The 18,277-nt window shown below is 35.9% G+C and overlaps 1 protein-coding gene across 2 annotated transcripts in view; it reads right to left on the reverse strand.

The window, feature by feature from the left end:
• Window positions 1-10,512: 10,512 nt before the first annotated feature.
• The window catches only part of Vps45 (vacuolar protein sorting 45), a 172,586-nt gene continuing 164,821 nt past the window's right edge, over window positions 10,513-18,277 (reverse strand). Inside the window, exon 16 of one of the 2 annotated variants that reach the window (XR_016549286.1) lies at window positions 10,513-11,599. The gene's annotated coding sequence lies outside the window, so the exon portion shown is untranslated. Of the gene's footprint in view, window positions 12,251-18,277 lie in introns of both variants that reach the window. The other variant, XR_016549285.1, reaches the window with a different exon arrangement.

Raw genomic sequence — 18,277 nt, forward strand, 5'->3', positions numbered from 1 at the left:
AAGAGTGGGTTGTTCCAGAATATCAGTTTTATCATTTTGTCTTGCAACCATTGTAGCCTGTTAAGTCTGTAGTCTGTGCAGAATGCGTATGATGTGATTGCATATCTTAAAATGTTTTCACATAATGCTTTATAGATTAGTATTTTTATGTGGGTTGGGACAATGTCTTTTAATCTGTATAGTTTGCTTGCTATTATCCTAAGCTTGGTATGTAGGTAGTTTGTATGGCTATTCCAACTTTGATCAGCATCGAAGTGAAGTCCAAGATAATGTGTTGTTTTCACCTGTGTGATGGTTGTGATTTTAGGTTCTGCACTTTGTGTATAGGAGGATGAATGTTTGATAGTGAGATATTTAGTTTCTATGGGCAGGGTTTGGGGGTTTTTGAATATCATTAGCTTTGTTTTTCCAGTGTTTATATATATGCCATTTTCAGTTAACCAGTTAGTGATTTGATTGATGTCGTGTTGCATATTTTTGTAAGCGATATTTGCATTGTTGTGAATGGATACTATGGCAGTGTTGTCTGCATACTGGAAGATTTTACTTTTTAGGGGGAGTTGGCTTATGTCGTGTGTGTATATGTTAAATAGAATGGGAGATAGGACAGCTCCTTGCGGTACTCCACAGGTTACATGTACCACTTTGCTGTGTGCTGATCCTATACGTGTGATGTGCTTTCTGTTTTTCGTGTACGCTTTAAACCACTGGAGTAGACGACCTCCAATTCCGATATGGGTAAGTTTCGTTAACAAGATTTTATGTGTTAGTGTGTCAAATGCTTTTGTTAGGTCAATGAATACCACTAATGTTATTCTGTTTTTATCCAATGCAGCGTTTATTAGATCTGTGAAATCTTCCAGGAGTGTTGCTGTTCCTTTATTTTTTTGAAAGCCATATTGTGTTTTGGGTATGATTTGAAATTTTTCAACGTATGTGGAGAGTTTCTGATGTACAATGCGCTCCATGATTTGGTTGATTACAGGCAGCATGGCGATAGGTCTGTAATTACTTATTATGTTTCTTTTTCCCTGTTTGTGTATCGGTGTGATTAATGCATTCTTCAGTGTTTCAGGTATGTGTCCCGTTTCGAAGATTTTATTTAACAGTTTTTGTATAACTGGAAGTAGGTCGGTTGAGTGTTTCTTGATGTCTTTTGGTCTGATTCCGTCTATCCCCGGTCCTGTGTTAGGATTAATTTGTTGAATTGCCAGTGATAGTTCTTCTTTTGTTACTGTGGGGAACCACATCGACTGGGTTGCTCGTGGACCTAGTGGAGAATGTTCGTTTGTGTGAGGAAAGGTTGTTTCTTGTAGCTTTTGGACAGAGTTCACGAAGTGCTGATTAAAGTTGTTTGCCAACTGTTTGAGGGATTTGGGGTCGCAGGCAAAGCTGTGTTTTATTGTTTCTGAGGCAGTGGTTCTGTGTATATTGTCCAGCATTTCATTAATCAGGTGCCAGGTTTCCTTTATTTCATTCTGAGCTGTTGTTAATTTGTTGCTGTAATAGTTTCTTTTTGCCGTTCGAATCTGGGTTGTTAGGAGATTCCGTTTTCTTTTGTATTCAGCTTTTAAAGCGATATTGTTTGGCGACTTCTTAAGTTGATTCCATAGGGCATCTTTTCTTTGTATGTCTGTTAGTATGTTGTCTGTTATCCATGGATTTTGTTTCGTTTGGGGGCGTATTTTTATTTTTGTTAATGCTTTGTATATATTTTGTTAAATGCAAGTTTAAGATTATTATATACAGCTTCAGCAGAGTCTAAAGATGCTATCTGCATCCAGTCTGTTTTTCTGATTTCATCGTTCACTATTGCTTCGTTTACAATGCTATGATACTGTTTTGTAGTCTCAGTGATTTTTATGGGTTCTGGTTCAGTGTGTAACTGCAATGCTGTGAAATAATGGTCTGCTAGTTTGCATGTTATGACGGCTGCTGTGTGGCTGTTTGGAGGGGCCCTTATATTTATATGATCAATGCAGGTTGAGGTTGTTGTGTTTCCGACTATCTCTTCTAGTGTATACGACTGTATGGATGGGGTTATGCTATATGCCAATAATAGGTCTAGGTATTGTTCTGTGTTGTTATTTATGTTCCTAATGTTTATATTAATGTCTCCTATTATTATCAAGTATTTCGAGGTGCCTACTTTCGTGGCTGAAAGCCATCTGTTTAGTTCTTCTAGGAATTTTGTGGTGCTTAAGTTGGGTGGTCTGTATATTGCGTTTAATATCAGGGAGTTTTCTTGTTTGATATTTTTAATTTCGATGCATATGTTTTCTGCGTATTCTAATTTATAGTTTATTTCTGTTACTTCTAGTTTATGTTTGGTAAATATTATTACACCACCGCCTCGTTTTGTTTGTCTGCAGTGTTTGTGTTGTTAGAGTGTGGCATTTGGTAGGCGGTTGCCTCTTCGTTTGTCGTAGATACTTCAGTCAGTATTAAAATGTCTATTTCGTCTATATCTTCCTTCAGATAAGCTTGCAGGGTCAGCCAGTATTTTTGAATGCTTCAAAAATACTGGCTGACCAATATTTTTGGTCAGCCAGTATTTTTGAAGAATAGATAGTCCTTTTTTGGGGATTGTCAGTTGTGGAGAATAGATAGTCCTTTTTTGGGGATTGTCAGTTGTTTCCATTCTGATATTGAATTCAGGATGTGGCAATTATCATGTTCCGGGGTGATTACGTCTGCTTGATGGTGTGCATTCATGTTGGTTGGTGTGCTGTTCCTTCTTTACGAGTTGTCAATATTCCTTTCAATGTGACAGCCTGTTGAGGTCATCTGCGGATTTTATTTCGATTGGTTTTGCGTCTTGTGTCTTTCTAAGGAATATTTTGCTGTCTCTTATCCATATAAACTGGAAATTGTTTTCTGTTTTTACTTTCCTTGCTTGGTAGAATATTTTCTGATAGTGTGGAGTAAGGTATTCAGACAGGTATATTGGGGTGATGTCGTGGTCTCCTTTCAGATCCTTTACTACTGGATTTTTAATCCTGCTAGCTTTTATTAGTGTAGTTTTTGTTAGGCTGTTGGTGAGTCACACTACGACGGGAGAAGGACGGGTATTATTTTCTCTTTTCCTTTTTTATGGTAGCCGATGCACTGACTGGATGTCTCTTGATTCAATGGGAGAGCCGATTTTTTGGCTTAGTTGTATTACAGTGTCTCTTAGATGTTCCGTAGCTATTTCTGGGAGACCATTTATGAGGAGGTCATTTTTGTGCTGCTGTTGGTTTGAGAGCTCGTACTTTTCTTTAGAGAGTTTAGTTCTTGCCGTAGGTCCGTTGTCTCTTTAATTAAATTATGCTGTCTTTCAGTAAGCTCTTTGACACAGTTTTTAATTTCTCTAACGGTCTGCAACATACCTTCTATCGAATTATTATTGAATTTAATAAATTCCTCATACTGGTTGAATTTTTCTGTAATTTGTGCGGTATGTTTTTTAAATAGTTCTCCAACAAAATCGATTAAACAGTCTTTTAGGTTTTGTAATCTATTTTCAAGTAATACATTTAAAGATTGCTCACCTTGGTTTCCGTTGTTGTTTTCTTTGTTTTTAATTCCCTCTGTTGTTGATAGCTGTTTACTGCCTGCGGTTGTTTTCTGCATTGGCTGTTTTCCGCCTGCGGTCGAAGGCGACGTTCCGTTGTTGTCTCTGCAATGGGGACACTTCCACTCGTCACGATTCTTGTTTAATTTTCGTTGCCAAGTAGTCTCGGACAATCCTGAACATAAAAAGTGCATGTTTCTTTGGCAGTTCCTACATGTTACGTGGTTTTCTTCCCCCGTTAGGTCTTCTTGGCATTTGTAGCACTTCATATTTCTTGTTTGACGATCTTGCTGTATTTTCTAATATGGCGTCTTCCTTTGTTCTCTTCTCGCGTAGTTGACCAACGTACACTTCGAACTTTGAATACTTATATTTTACTTATTACTTAACAGATACTTACAGTTTTTACATCTATATGTTCGTCTTGAAGAACGGAGTTCACTGATGTACTTTAAATTTTAATTCACAAGAAAATGAATTTTTCTGTAATTTGTGCGGTATGTTTTTAAAATAGTACTCCAACAAAATCGATTAAACAGTCTTTTAGGTTTTGTAATCTATTTTCAAGTAATGCATTTTTCAAGTAATCTATTTTCAAGTAATAATAATAATAATAATAATAAACAGGTCTATGAACATAGAAAGAACAAATGGAGGTACAATCTGATGATGTCTAATGTCGACTGAGGGACACTAATTACTTGGAATTACAACCAAAGCAATAATTAAGGCTATGGGGGCAAGTGTGTGTGTGGATAACCCCTTAAAACATGTCATCATTATTATGGTCAAGCCAGTTACTCTAAAATCTACACGCTGATGGATTTTTCAATTGTTAAATTGGCTCTTCTGTATTTTTAAACTGGCGTTTTACTTAACTTTTTTTAAGTTAAGTAAAATGAATAAAATGGATGGGATAGCAGCTACCCATCATGGATAAAATGTAAATCTGTCGCAAATAATCCATAACGATTTCTTGTTTATATTTAGTCCAAATTTCTTTTTGACGCTACCTGATACGTAATTTAAAATGTAATAAAAATGACTGCGGTGCGAGTTTTTTGGGCAAGAAATTACTCTATTTTTTTTTATAAATTCTGAGATCCATTTGAGCAATTATGTTTGCAATGTAACCAAAATTTATAGGTTATATCCAGTAGTAAGCGCGTTATAAAAATGAGCAATTGTGTAGAAATATGCGTAAATTAAAATCATTATGGCCTTTTGCTCATTATATCCTTCGACTGTAATGCAGAACTGGAACCTGTGTAACTAACATCTACTTCCACAGAATAAAACCGTCAGAATTTCGATTATAATCGTCAACTAGAGCCTTTTCCCAGCCGGTTCCCGAGTTAATCTTTAACATACGAGATTATGGCAGTTTGTTTTCAGACTTAATCTCTTCCCGAATGCTTATGAAAATCATTGATAGCCTTGGGCCAGCTGTCAGTGATGGAGACTCGCTGCCCACAATTACTTAGGAACCAGATTACTGCAGTTATCTGCCTTACTTTCTTCCTAGATACTTATGAAAACTGACAGCTGGCCCGAATCGGTAATACCAGCTGCCAGCCAATCACCACCCTTAATCCTGATGGTTAAGAGTGGAGGTTGGCTGGTAGCTGGAATTTAAAAAAGTTAAGGCTAAACGCCTCGCCTACTCTCTTTGGAAAATAAAACGTTAGCGGTTTATTTTTTTAATAGAGGACTGACATTAAGAACAACCAACTGGAGCAGTCTTCCATGTAATCAAATTAAAAATGTGCAGATTAATAAATAACAGAATTTAAAACAATTATAAATAATACAGTAAATGAGAAAGTGCATTTACAAATAATAAAATCAATGATTTATGAAAGGTAGCACCATTTTGCACGAGAAGTATCTTTTGGACTTGTATATTGGACTTGTAAGTGGAAAGGATCCAGAGACGACTGACCAAGATGATAGGTCTGTGGAATGAATATTATGAGAATAGGTTGAAGATTTGTGGGTTGCAGAGATTGGACGATAGGCGAAGGAGGGGTGATATGATTGAGACATTCAAATTACTTTAGGGTTTCTATAAGATTGATCCAGAAGATATTTTTGAAAATCTGACTGGTGGTGGGAAGACTAGAGGCCATGCATGGAAGCTGGGCAAGAGCGTGGTTGACAAGGGTGTTAGAGCTAGATTTTTTACTTGGAGAGTGGTGAATGAGTGGAATAAGCTTCCAGAGTCTGTTGTGGGTGTTACGACCGTGAATGAGTTCAAGGCAAGGTATGATAGATACTGTGTCAATGTCGAATAGTTGTTCTTGACATGATGTTAGGGCCTCCCTCGATGAGTCTGTCGACTCCTTGGAGTTGCCCGGAACAATAACAATAATATTGCTATTGTATTATGGGGAAGTGGCGTAGCTAGAGCTGTTGTCACCAAGGGCGGGCCCTGAGTTTGCCGCCCCTCTCAATACACACCAAAAATACTACAAGTCAAAACAACGCATAGGGAAATAAATTAAAACCCTATGTTTATTTTTGAAGTAAAACTTTAATTTCAACATTCTAAACTGTTATTTTTCTTCCTTTTCTGTTAGCAAAATCGTCGATGACATTGGCGAAGTCTATTTCATAGTAATGTAGGTAATTCTTAATCAAATTTTATTTAGAAAAACTCCTCTCACAACTAGCAACACTTACAGCAATTGTAAGGAAAATTTGCAGTTACAATATTTGGAAATGAGTTCTCGAGAGTGTATTTTAGAATTAACTGCAAAAGTTCAAAAAGGTTCTAAGTGACGCTCGGGGCGGACCTCCCCCCCCCCCAGCTATGCCACTGTTATGGAGTCACTACGATTGGTTACGACATTTATTGTCTCGTCAGTGGGATCTAGACCAATATTCCCTAATTTTTGCCGCTCCATGTACATATGAAAAACATTTTGTGCGCACGTCTCCACTCTCAGATTCAATGAATATCTTACAATAGCGAAAATTACAAGCCACAAACTCTCAATTTGATACGCTTGAAATTGGTGACATTTTGTTACGATATTGTACGTGCTATATATCTACCGTATAATATAAAATAGGCCTTTTTCTGTAACGTTTTTTTTTTTTTTGTCAAGTTATTTGAAACGTTTTGAAACTCAGGGGCTACCCTGAGTGTCGAGTATTCAAAATTCCAGTCATCAGAATTCAAGAACTGGCCTACCAGTCCGGAACTCAGGGGGTTTGGCGCCGTAAGCGCCAGGGGAGGGAAACCCCCTTTCGAGTTTTCAAAATTCGAGTCATCAGAATTCAACGAGAACTGGCCTACCAGTCAGGAACTCGGGGGGGGGGGGGGCGCCGCAGGAAACCCGTTGCGAGTCTTCAAAATTCGCGTCATCAGAATTCAAGAACCGGCCTACCAGTCCGGAACTCGGGAGGGGGGGGGGCACCGCAGGCGTCAGGAGCCCCCCTAGTATATATATATTTCTACCAGAGCAATCTCGACGCAGTTTTGTACTGTTGATATTGTTTCTATGAGCTTTTAGTTTAAGTAGTTAAACTAGCAAGAAACTGGAAACCAAATATGAAAATACGAGCTGGTAGATGAAGAAAACGATAGACACTGTTTACACTGATGTACTGCAGACGCAACAGGCTGAAGCTTAAAGCAAGAAGAAAGCACGCAGTATCTAAACAAATGTTATATTTGTTCAGTCATTCAAATTTAAACGAATTTCTTTTAAGTTCTTTTCAGCTTTAAGTTCAGGGCGATGGAATGACATTTTGAGGTTTTAACAGTTTTGCACTAAAACTGCGGACGAAATATTTCTCATATCAATATGACTCTTTTTTTTTCGGCTAACTGCAACCAGTAAAATTAAGAGCACTAAATTACAAAATTCTGTCACTGTATGCAAGAGTTCGAGTGACCCCACTGTCCAAACAGTAGACACACTATACTTCTGTATTGATTAAAAGGCGGCTATACCCGTAGAGTTCAAAACTGCTGCAAATGTTTTCGACAATGGTTCGAACTGTGACCTTGCTCTTTCAAGTGACAAGGGAATAATTACATTGAAGTTCTCCGGGTAGGTACTCATTTTAATAAATGATGTTAAAAGACGTATGGAGAAATTTTGGTGACGAGGACCTTTAATTTATTATGAAAGCTCAGCACCAAAGTTGCTCCATACGTCTAAAGAAAACAGCACTGTTTCAACACAAACGACGAACAGTTTACAAATTAAAAGTTTTTTTTTTTTTTATTGCAAAGGAAAACATACAAACTATATTGTTTTTGTCAGTCACCTTTGTATACGTTCTCTAAAATAATATAATAAGATAAATAGCTCAACCAGAGGGAGTAGAAATCTTTGTATGATATACTTGAATTTTATTTCCAGGCTCATTTTGATTTGAATGCGAAAGTAATCATGATCTTCTCCCCATGGTTTTGCTGTATGTTCTGGAATGATTCATTTGTATCCACAGCTTGTGGAAGCAATGATACTTCCTTAGATTACAATAATCTTTATGACACATTTTTTTACAGCAAGCCTCACTCCAGGGGAAAAAAAACTTAACTGATTTTTAAGTGATTTTTAGCACAAATAAGATTGCTTTCATTCATTTGAATAAAGACTATTCACGTAGCTGTTATTCTGTGTCCAGAAATTTTTTCGATGAAGTTTTGGGATTTCAATCCTTCATCACTTTATTTTGCTTAACAATAACACAACAATTGGTAAAGAAAGTTCATCAACTCGATTCCGTTAAATATTTATACGGAAAGGTTTCCAATATATAAAAAAGTCTTATTTATGTTACAATTATTTCAGCCAGTGCACTTTTAAATACTGTGCTGATGCAGGAGACAAATAAGGATCAGAGCTAAAAAGCCTTAAAATGTTATCAAATGATATTCCTGCGGAATTTGCAGCAAATTAATAAATCCTCCAGTACCTTCTTATTCTACATAGGGAGCAGGTGGAACTATTTTCAAGGAACATCGAAATCGGTAGGTAGAGACTTGATCTCTAGCATTTTATTTTATTTTTTGTGCTATAGCGCAGCCGCAAATGGTTCGATCCCGTGGAAAGTGAGGACTCTTTATAAGGTTTTCAACTGAAATTCGGTTAAACAGTTTCATAAGGAGATGGAAGGTTTCCCTCGCGGAATAAGTTTTGTTTCTATCTTGCAAAACTGTCAAACCGGCCGAAGAACACACGCAACGAAGACAATGCAATGGAGGCATTAGCTGTTTCTCTCGTAATTCTAATCAACCCCCTATCGCCGATAGTTTAATTCAAGTCTACTGATTTGTAAACGTAAGGATACAACAGACAATTATTTTATTCTCACTATCCTGAAGTCACTTTTATCAGATTCCTAATTCTAGCTACTATATTATTGTGTCAAATAGTGTAAATTCTACGGTAGATTTTTCTGCGATGCAGAAAAAATTTTCATCATTGCAGGTTTCTGCTGTAAAATCCACGTTTCCGCAAGGAAGAAAAAAGTTCTACTTAATTTTCTGAAGCTCGAATAATTCGGGTTAGGGGAATTAAGCCAAAGAAAATTTTCTCTAATTGAACACCAAAAATTGAACTTCCACTCGATCTAGTGTAATGCAAGTTACGAGATTAAGATGCAACCTTAAAAAAATAATCAACATTCCAACAGAACACATTTTTAATTTATTTTCATTATTTTTTCAATACGCACATATTTTGTAATAGTTTCACTATTTAAACAATTTTTTTCACTGTTATACGAAAACTGAGATGTTTGTACTCAGCTCATGAATCGAAGTGTCTTCTGCTGACATCACAACTGTAACAATAAAACAATATTAATTTGCTGTTTAAGCTATTAACACTTTTAGAATATACAACATTCGGTATTTAACGGTGTAGCTCATTTCAAGTGTACTGTATTTTTAGCTCGTTTAATTTTCAGTCATAATTCGTATCCGTCTACAAGAAGTCGATTGTGACCAAGAAATATTTAATCAAATAGAGTATTTTTGATGAAACAGACTGTGGATAAAGAAATTTTCATTTTCGCTGTTTGTGGAAGTATTTTAGATTAGTGATGAATGTGTTCGATTCTAACTGGGCAGCACACTGCTATAGGGAGTAACGAAAGTCTGGAGGATTCATTATTTCTACACAGGGAATTGTGTAGTTGAAACCTGGCATATTTGTCACATGGCATGCTCATTGAATGGGTTAGGAAACATGGGGTAAGCACTAAAAGGAAATGCCAATTTTGAGGAGAAATATAATGCAGAGCAAATGAAATCTTCTGACCTTACTTAAACCCAGATCTTTTCTTCTGAATTGGATTTGCTAAGTGGTAATTCTCTGCAGCAACATGTGATGATGATATTGTTGTATAAATATGAGGACTAATGAACGATTCTAACAGGTTAACAGTAATCATTAACTTGACTTGAAACATGGTCGAAGGCAATAATACATTTGTAAGGAAAGGTTACATGTGAAATTATACAGCTAGTAACTATGTTTGTCTTAAGACATGATTCAAGTGGAATGAGAGTATAAGCAGCTGAGTAAATAAACAGATACATGATGAATGAAACTGCTTTAGTATGCAGTTTCATAAAATTTAAAAATGTCAGAATAAACAGAAGACAAAAATTAAACATCACACATGGAGACAATTTTTGATGAAATTTAAAAAATTTTCTGTCTTTGTCTGGGATAATGCCATTCAGCTATTTTATGCTGTCCTTGCTGAAGTAGTTCACTTGCAACTTGATATAGTGAGTGCAGCAATGTGCCACTATTATAACATTTATGGTTTAAATGTTGCAACAAGTTTGAAACATTAGAACCATATGTTGAAACTTATGTCTTGTTGTGTGTGTGTGTGTGTATGTAGTAAAAGCTTTTGTTTGACTGGAATTATACAGTATGACGATGAAAAAAAAAAGTACTGAATGACAACAATGATATATGTTACGGAGTAAATAGGTTTATTAAAAAAGAAATATACATTTACATATGATATGCACATCCACAAATCTTGGTCGAATAAAGCATTAGTGACAGTAGATTACGTTCTCAAATTGGATACCGTGTCTTACAAGACAGGTTTCATAGCACATGCAAAGGAGGTTTTCTGTCATCTTAGAGAACAAGAGTTTAGACATCTGCTGGACATATCGTATGTTATCCCTTAGTTCATCAAGGTTTAAAGGTGGGTCATGATGGAATGCCCATTCCTTCCCCAAATGAAGGCATCAAGCAATGTGAGATCAGGAGAACACGAAGCGTATGGGAATTCTGTGACACTCAAAATGAGCTTCCCAGGGAAGTGTTCTGATAAATAGATCTAGAACCACATGTGTGATAGGTTGTTCCGTCCTATTGGAACACCTGTGCACAAACTGGAAAGTTTTTATGATACATCCTATGTAAATCCTGAGTGAACAGAACAAACACATTCTCGATAAGCGTTCGGTATTCAAGGTCGCGGTTATACCACTCTCTTCAATGAAGTAGGGCACAATTATGCCATGGGCAGAAACTGCATACCAAGCAGTAACCTTCTTGTTGTGAAGAGGTTTCTCTTTTAACAAATTCAGGTGTAAAGAATTCTGTAGTTTTATTCTGTTTACATGACTGCTGGGATGGAAATGAACCAGACATTAGGCAGGAAGGATGGATCTTCATATAAATTGGCCAGCACGTGTGCAGAGTATTCCTGCTGTGTAGCGTAATCCGTTGTTCACGTGCAAAGAGGCATCTGGCTCCTTAAGGATTCTCTGTAGTGACTGTCTTGGTATTCCAAGTTTTCCACTGTTCAAGTGTTGACTGCGTTTCAGAGATTGTAACACTTGCTCCAGCACTAATCTGCGATTCCCATTTGTGTTAACAGTTCCTAGTCTCCCCAAATGCCCTTTATTGCTGCAGAACACTCCCAGTATGTCGGAACCTCTCGATTAAGGTAATGATGATACTTGTTTGGGGCACGCTTACGGAAACGATGAACAAACTGCTCCCAAATATGTCATAGGCTTGGCCCATTTGCTCTGTGAACTCTCTATAAATGAAAATAATTCTCAACAATAAATGTCTTTTCTTCCAACATACAGCTAAATGTAATGGCGTAGGCTCTACACATGCTCTTCTATATTAATGTGCATGAAGTCAAACAGCATATATCATAGCACGTGTACTGAAGGGGGTGTTGAAGTTCAGTACTGTTTTTTTTTTAAACAATACCATAAGAAGAGACAGCTGGGTCCATGAGGGTAGTATATTAGGTTCATCTAACTAGTCAATTTATCTGTTGAGTTAAATAAAAACAATTTTTAGTAGGAATACCCTGCAACCTATGAATGAGGCTGCTTAACTCACTTTATAATTCTTATATGGGTTCTTTAAATCCTATAATGAAGCCAAACCCAGGTATTTTCAACCAAAGGCCAAATATCATGTCATCCTTGCAAATGCACCTGCAGACAAAGAAGAAGAATGAGTGGTAGCATTGTCTTGATAGAGAAATCAATCTCCAGCAAACTACTACTCATATTGTAGATGGCACATTTTCCTCTTAGAAAGTGTATCTTCATGCAGACATTAGAACAGAAATGAAGATCCATAGTATGACCTTTGGGAATAAATATGTAATCCCCAATTCAAACAATATAAAAAGAATGACCACAGACATCAGCCCTGTTTTGTGTTCATTCTGCAAAAGAAGGTTTTTAACATCTATATTCCTGTGGTAGTCCCCTTTGAAGACAGACTCTCTGTTAACATTTTTGATAAATTGAAAATAACAAAAGAAACAACATATATTTGAAACTTTATATTATATTAAACTGTAGTTTATATTACTTCTGTTATTCAGAAGTAATATAAACTACTTTGAAATGAACTATACATAATCTAGCTGATTCTACTCCATTATATAAAATAAAATAAATTTCTCCATTACCTAATGGAGAAATTTTATACAAAATGAGTAATGTAATTTGGTGATTTGGCTGGATTTTTATCATTATTTTTTTTTAAAAATGTAATCATTATTTTTTTCTAAAGTATATAATCAAGGATGTGTATCAGATACAATAATAAAAAAAGTTACTATGTCATTAGTAATTTTTCATTAATGAGTTCCCAAATTAGTCTGGATTAGGCTGGATTTTTATCATCAATTTTTTTTTTAAATGTAATCATTATTTTTTTCTAAAGTATATCATCAAGGATGTGTATCTTATACAATAATAAAAAAAAGTTACTATGTCATTAGTAATTTCTCATTAATGAGTTCCCAAATTAGTCTGTTATTTAACAGGTGAGTGATATGATCTGCTGTTACATTTCAGTCCTTTAAATCTGCTAATATCAACTCACCTATATCTTAGTCATCCACTGGATCTTTTCTTGCTTTTTTATTTTATTATTATTATTTTCTTGCTTCAAACACCTTTACTAATGTTTGCCCATTCCTTCCTTGTAACTGTCTATTCATCTGGAAAGTGTTTCAAAATAAACCTCATAAAAGGAAGAAAATTTTTTTATCCCATTACAAAACAGTTATGAACACAAAAATTCCTTCAACAATTTCCCAATGAAGCTTCAAATAACCAGAATTAGGACTACAGAAGAGCAGTAACTCGACTATTCATTCAACATATGACAGCTAGAATAGTGATGATTTTGAAGCATTATGACAAAGGTAGCCTTCAGTACCCAAAGCAGTAACCACATTATGTCTGTCTAAACTGCCCTATCCACCCATATAAAAAAGCCAGGAAAAATCTGCATAGCAGAAATACATAAAAGATTTAGAGAAGAAAAGAAAGCCAGGTCTTGATTCCCACACAGCAAGTGATCACTAAATGCTGTGGAAAACCAACTGAGCTAGGATAAATCACCTATAATAGTAATATATGGAATTTCAAGGTAGTGTTACAAAAAGTCATATATAAAATGACATATAATCCCCTTTCATTAAATTATTAAAAATGTTAAATTAGGATATGACGTACATTATTCATTTCTTCTAATGATACCATATGTGAATAATATAGCATAGCAATAAAAAAAAATGTTTTCTAACTTCTGGAAGAAATTATGCAGTGAATTCTGGAACAATTCCAAAATCCCTCATTCTGTTTTAGGTTTAGATTAGCTCTACTGACACATTTTTGAATGTTAATAATGGTAAGGTTTATATATCCTTAAATTTAATACAGTTCTACTACTTTAAAAAAATCTAAACTCCCTGGTGGACAGAGGAAGTTAAAGAGGCAGTGAAGGAAAAGAAGAAAGCATACCAAAAGTTCCTGTCAAATAAGTCAGCTTGTGCTCTTAGAGAATACAGAGACAAATGCAAGAATGCTAAACACTGTGTAAAACTAGCTAAACAAAAGTCATGGGAGGACTTTGGCAAGAATATAGAAAATAAATATCAAGAAGGTGGCAAAATATTCTGGAGATTGTTGAAGAAGCTTAAGAATGGAGGAAAGAGTGCTGTAAAAGGAATTAGAGATGATAAAGGTGACATGAAAACGGGAGAAAAAGATATCCTTGAAGTATGGAGTAATTACTTTGAAAAACTGCTAAATGAAACAAGCAGTGATGACAGCGCAGTGGTAAAAAACACTGACCAGGCATGTAGTCAGAAATACATATCCATACTAGAAGTAGAAAAAGCCATCAAAGGCTTGAAATGTGGAAAGGCAGCAGGAGTAGATGATATTCGACCAGAAATGCGGAAGTATGGTGGTATAAGAGTCTTACAGTGGCTGCACTGCATAGTTCAGAAAGCCTGGACAGAGGAACGAATTCCCGATGACTGGAGTAGAGCTCTCATAGTACCCATATATAAAAAGGGAAATAAAACTGCATGTGAGAATTACAGAGGTATTTCCCTACTGAGTGTTCCTGGCAAGATCTATGCAAGTATACTTGAGAAACGGTTGAGAAGAATTGTGGAAGAAAAGCTTGGTGAAGAACAAGCTGGATTCAGGCCAAATAGAGCCTGTCAGGATCAGATCTTCACTTTAAGACAAATAGTCGAGAAAGCATGGGAATATAACAAAGATCTGTATTTAAGTTTTGTCGATTTGGAAAAGGCATATGACAAGGTGCCAAGAGAACAGCTATTCAATACGTTGCAGTTATATGGTGTCAATGGGGCATTATATCAAGCAATACTTAGTCTTTATTTGAGTTGTAAGTCAGCAGTTAGAATTGAAGGAAGTACAGGAAGATGGTTTAATGTTAAATCTGGTGTGAGACAAGGATGTACATTATCCCCTCTGTTATTCATTATCTATATGGATCACATTATGAAGGAAAGTGGTATTAAACATGATATCAAAATTGGAGATGTTAATGTCAGCTCTTTGCTTTATGCAGATGATGTTATACTTCTAAATAAATCTGCTACAAGTCTGCAAGATTCTCTGACTAAATTGAATAGCTGTTGTAATAGATATGGTATGAAGGTCAGCAATAAAAAGACAAAGACAATGAAAATAGGCAGAATCATTGAAAATGTCAACTGTGTTGTGAATGGAGAACCTGTGGAACAAGTAAAACATTTCAGCTATTTAGGCACGATTTTTACTGAAGATGGTAAATTAAATATGGAAATAGACAACAGAATAAGCAAAGCTGGTATGGTGGGAAGTCAATTGAATAAATTCATATGGAATAAGAGAGAAATTAGTCGGAACACTAAATTAGCTGTGTACAAGACAGTGTTCAAACCAGTTTTAACTTATGGATCTGAGAGCTGGGTCAGAAGTAAAACACTTGACCAAAGACTAGAGACCACAGATATGAGAGTCCTGAGAAAGATTATAAGCGTAAACAGATGGCATCAATGGCAACATCATATTAAAAACGAGGATATTAAGAAAGAACTTGACATTGTCAGCATCTAGGAATGTGTTAGCAGAGCTAATCTCAGGTGGTATGGTCACTTAAACAGAATGGGTGAGGAAAGATTAGCAAAACAAGTGTTCTCTGCCAGGTTGGCAGTAAAACGACCTAGAGGAAGACCAAGATATAGGTGGATTGATACTGTACAAAGTGCTTTAGACGATAGAAATATAAGATCTGATAATGTTGGAGTCTTGACAAGTAACAGACTGATTTGGAGGAAAATTGTAGATAGGAAATTAATAATGATGTAATTTTTTTATGTAGTACTATCATATCCTGTACACCCCTTGAGGGTACATGGCAAGAATTTGATGATGATGATGATGATGGTGTTTCTGCACATATAACTATAGCTGAGACTTAAGTGCTAACAAGTGTTAATATGTGAACAAGTCACCTTTGGAGTTATTTTACTCTCTGAAGAAATGTGCACTTCTAACCAATTGAAATATATGAGAGCCATATTTTTTTTTCTGATGTGTTACTGCTATAGATATTGCTGTTGTTGCATTTTAGCTAGGTCTGACATGTATATGTCTATAAAATGTTTTTCTTTTTCTTTTCAATGACTTTTCTTAGCCTTTTCTGCATAAATCTTTCTTGATTCAGCAGAGAAATGCCTCGATAATTCTCACATTCAGTATATTTATTTATAAAGTGGTATGATGAGAGCTCTTCTGCAATCACTAGGATTTAACATTATGATTAAACATTTAGAATTATGCAGAGCTCCTTTGAGACATTTATACCTCCTTAGATTAAGCACACTTACAACTTTTTTGTCGCTGCAACTGAAAAACTAGTTACAATGAAATATTATGATGTGCTCAACTGTGACTGATCAAATGCAACTTTGTCAGCTTCAAAATGGATTTTACATAAATGTATCATGGTTCTGTCATTGCACTTAAAAGAAAGAAAAATCATAAAGAAACAATGTTAGATCTATCCCATTATTAGTCAGAGGGTAATAAAATGGCAAATTAATAAAATTCATCATGATTTAAGAATTTTCCAATATTACAGAATCATTATTAAAAGCTTTGATAAATTACTTCAAATACCAGGATCTAGAATAATATACCAAGACACAAAACGGAGAAAGTCTATACCACCTGAGGAACGTGATCTGGTAATGTGTCATTACTCGATTCATTGTCAGACATGGTTAAAGAAATCAATGGTTCAATGCTATGCCAAGAACTGCAACTGAATAGTCGCAAGTGAATGTAAGTTCACTGCCTGCACATAGGAATCATTTTAATTTGTGGTAATCGCATTGTTAGAAAATAGGGATAGTTGCATCTTTTAATTGCTGTGATTATTTAGTCATATATATATGCACACATTCATATTAAAACTGTGAGTTTTATTTTTGCGACTAAATAATCATATAGCAGAAAATTGCAAGTGTGCATGTAGCCTCATATATAAACATTTGAGATTGAAAATCACCTACTTCAGTCATCTTTCCACAATATATTATTCTTTTCTTAAATGTAAAGTGAATCCCCCCCCCCAAAAAAAAAAATTGGCTGTGAACCTATAAACACATTAGTACCATGGGTGGGTGTAATGGTTAGAAATCTGGTAACTCCTCCCCCTCTCTAGAAACCAAAAATGGAACTTTATCAAGCCACTTCGGTCCTCTAATAAATAGGGTGGTGGGTTTCCTACTGGGCTACTACTGTTAAATTTGTGATCCTTGTAAACTTCATAAGAGAATTTACTTGATCACAATTTAACAAGTAGAAACCTTAATAAGAAAATCATGCTTGCATCAAGGTATAAATGAAATAAATATATTGAAAAGAATAATGTTAACTAGTATAAGAACATTGATTGTATAGCATTAGAAAAATAAGATAATTAATTTACAGTATTTAGTTATAAAAGTTTTGCATGTAAAAGGGCTTGCTTGTTATACACCTGAAACAAGAGATTGTAAGTTATGCTAATTCTTAGAAAAATTGGGTGAGCTGATAGAGTTTGATAAAGCTGACTCAGAGGATTAACTAGAACCAAAGTAAAGCCCAAGGTCACGGTCCCCAATTTAGACACTGCTGCGGGTCAGTCGAGTGCACATGGCCCACCAAAGGTAGAAGTTTCAGCAGGGAGATGCTGCCCTAACAGGTGACGATAAATGTATCCTAATGTCTGGGGGGGGGGATTTAGTTGCACGAGGTGCCGGTAGGGTCATAATATAGAAGAGTTAGGAATGTGTGGGGGGGGACCCCCACACACGAGGTCTTTTGCCAGTTTTCGTTTGGAGGTTACCTTATGAGTTTCCGGAGTGAAGGTCAGGAGGCGCCCCCCCCCCTCCGTCCGCCATGACATGGAATATTAGTAAGTAGGATTTTAGGTCCCGTTTCCTACCATCGAAAACAAAGGCCGCCACATGGTCGGGAAGAAAGGTATTTACTGTATACTAAGCACCAACCCTGGTCTAAAGGAAGGAGATCGTCAATAGAAATTGTGGATATCCTCATGGCGAATCTGATGACTGCAGAACAGCAGATAGATCGTGTTTCCTTAGAAGAAGCCTGATATGGTGTAACCGAGGTGGCCCTCATGATCCGAAGTACCCCAAATATGTCCCACTACAGAAGGAATATTTCCTCAGGAATTGCAGACAAGTAACGTCTAGTAGAAGAGCTTCATCAAATGGTATTGTGAAAGATTTTATGTTAATTTAATATAGTTGTAATTGTAATTCGTATTACTTAGCAACTGAAGGACTTGAATAAGAGTTGAACTAGGACTTTAGCTCACTTAATAGTATAGAGAAAGAGGGAGCTAGTTTATCAGTGTTACT

The sequence above is a fragment of the Typopeltis vanoorti genome, chromosome 13, assembly GCF_054136105.1.
Source record: "Typopeltis vanoorti isolate ZY-2024b chromosome 13, IOZ_Tvanoo_1.0, whole genome shotgun sequence".
Taxonomy (NCBI): domain Eukaryota; kingdom Metazoa; phylum Arthropoda; class Arachnida; order Uropygi; family Thelyphonidae; genus Typopeltis; species Typopeltis vanoorti.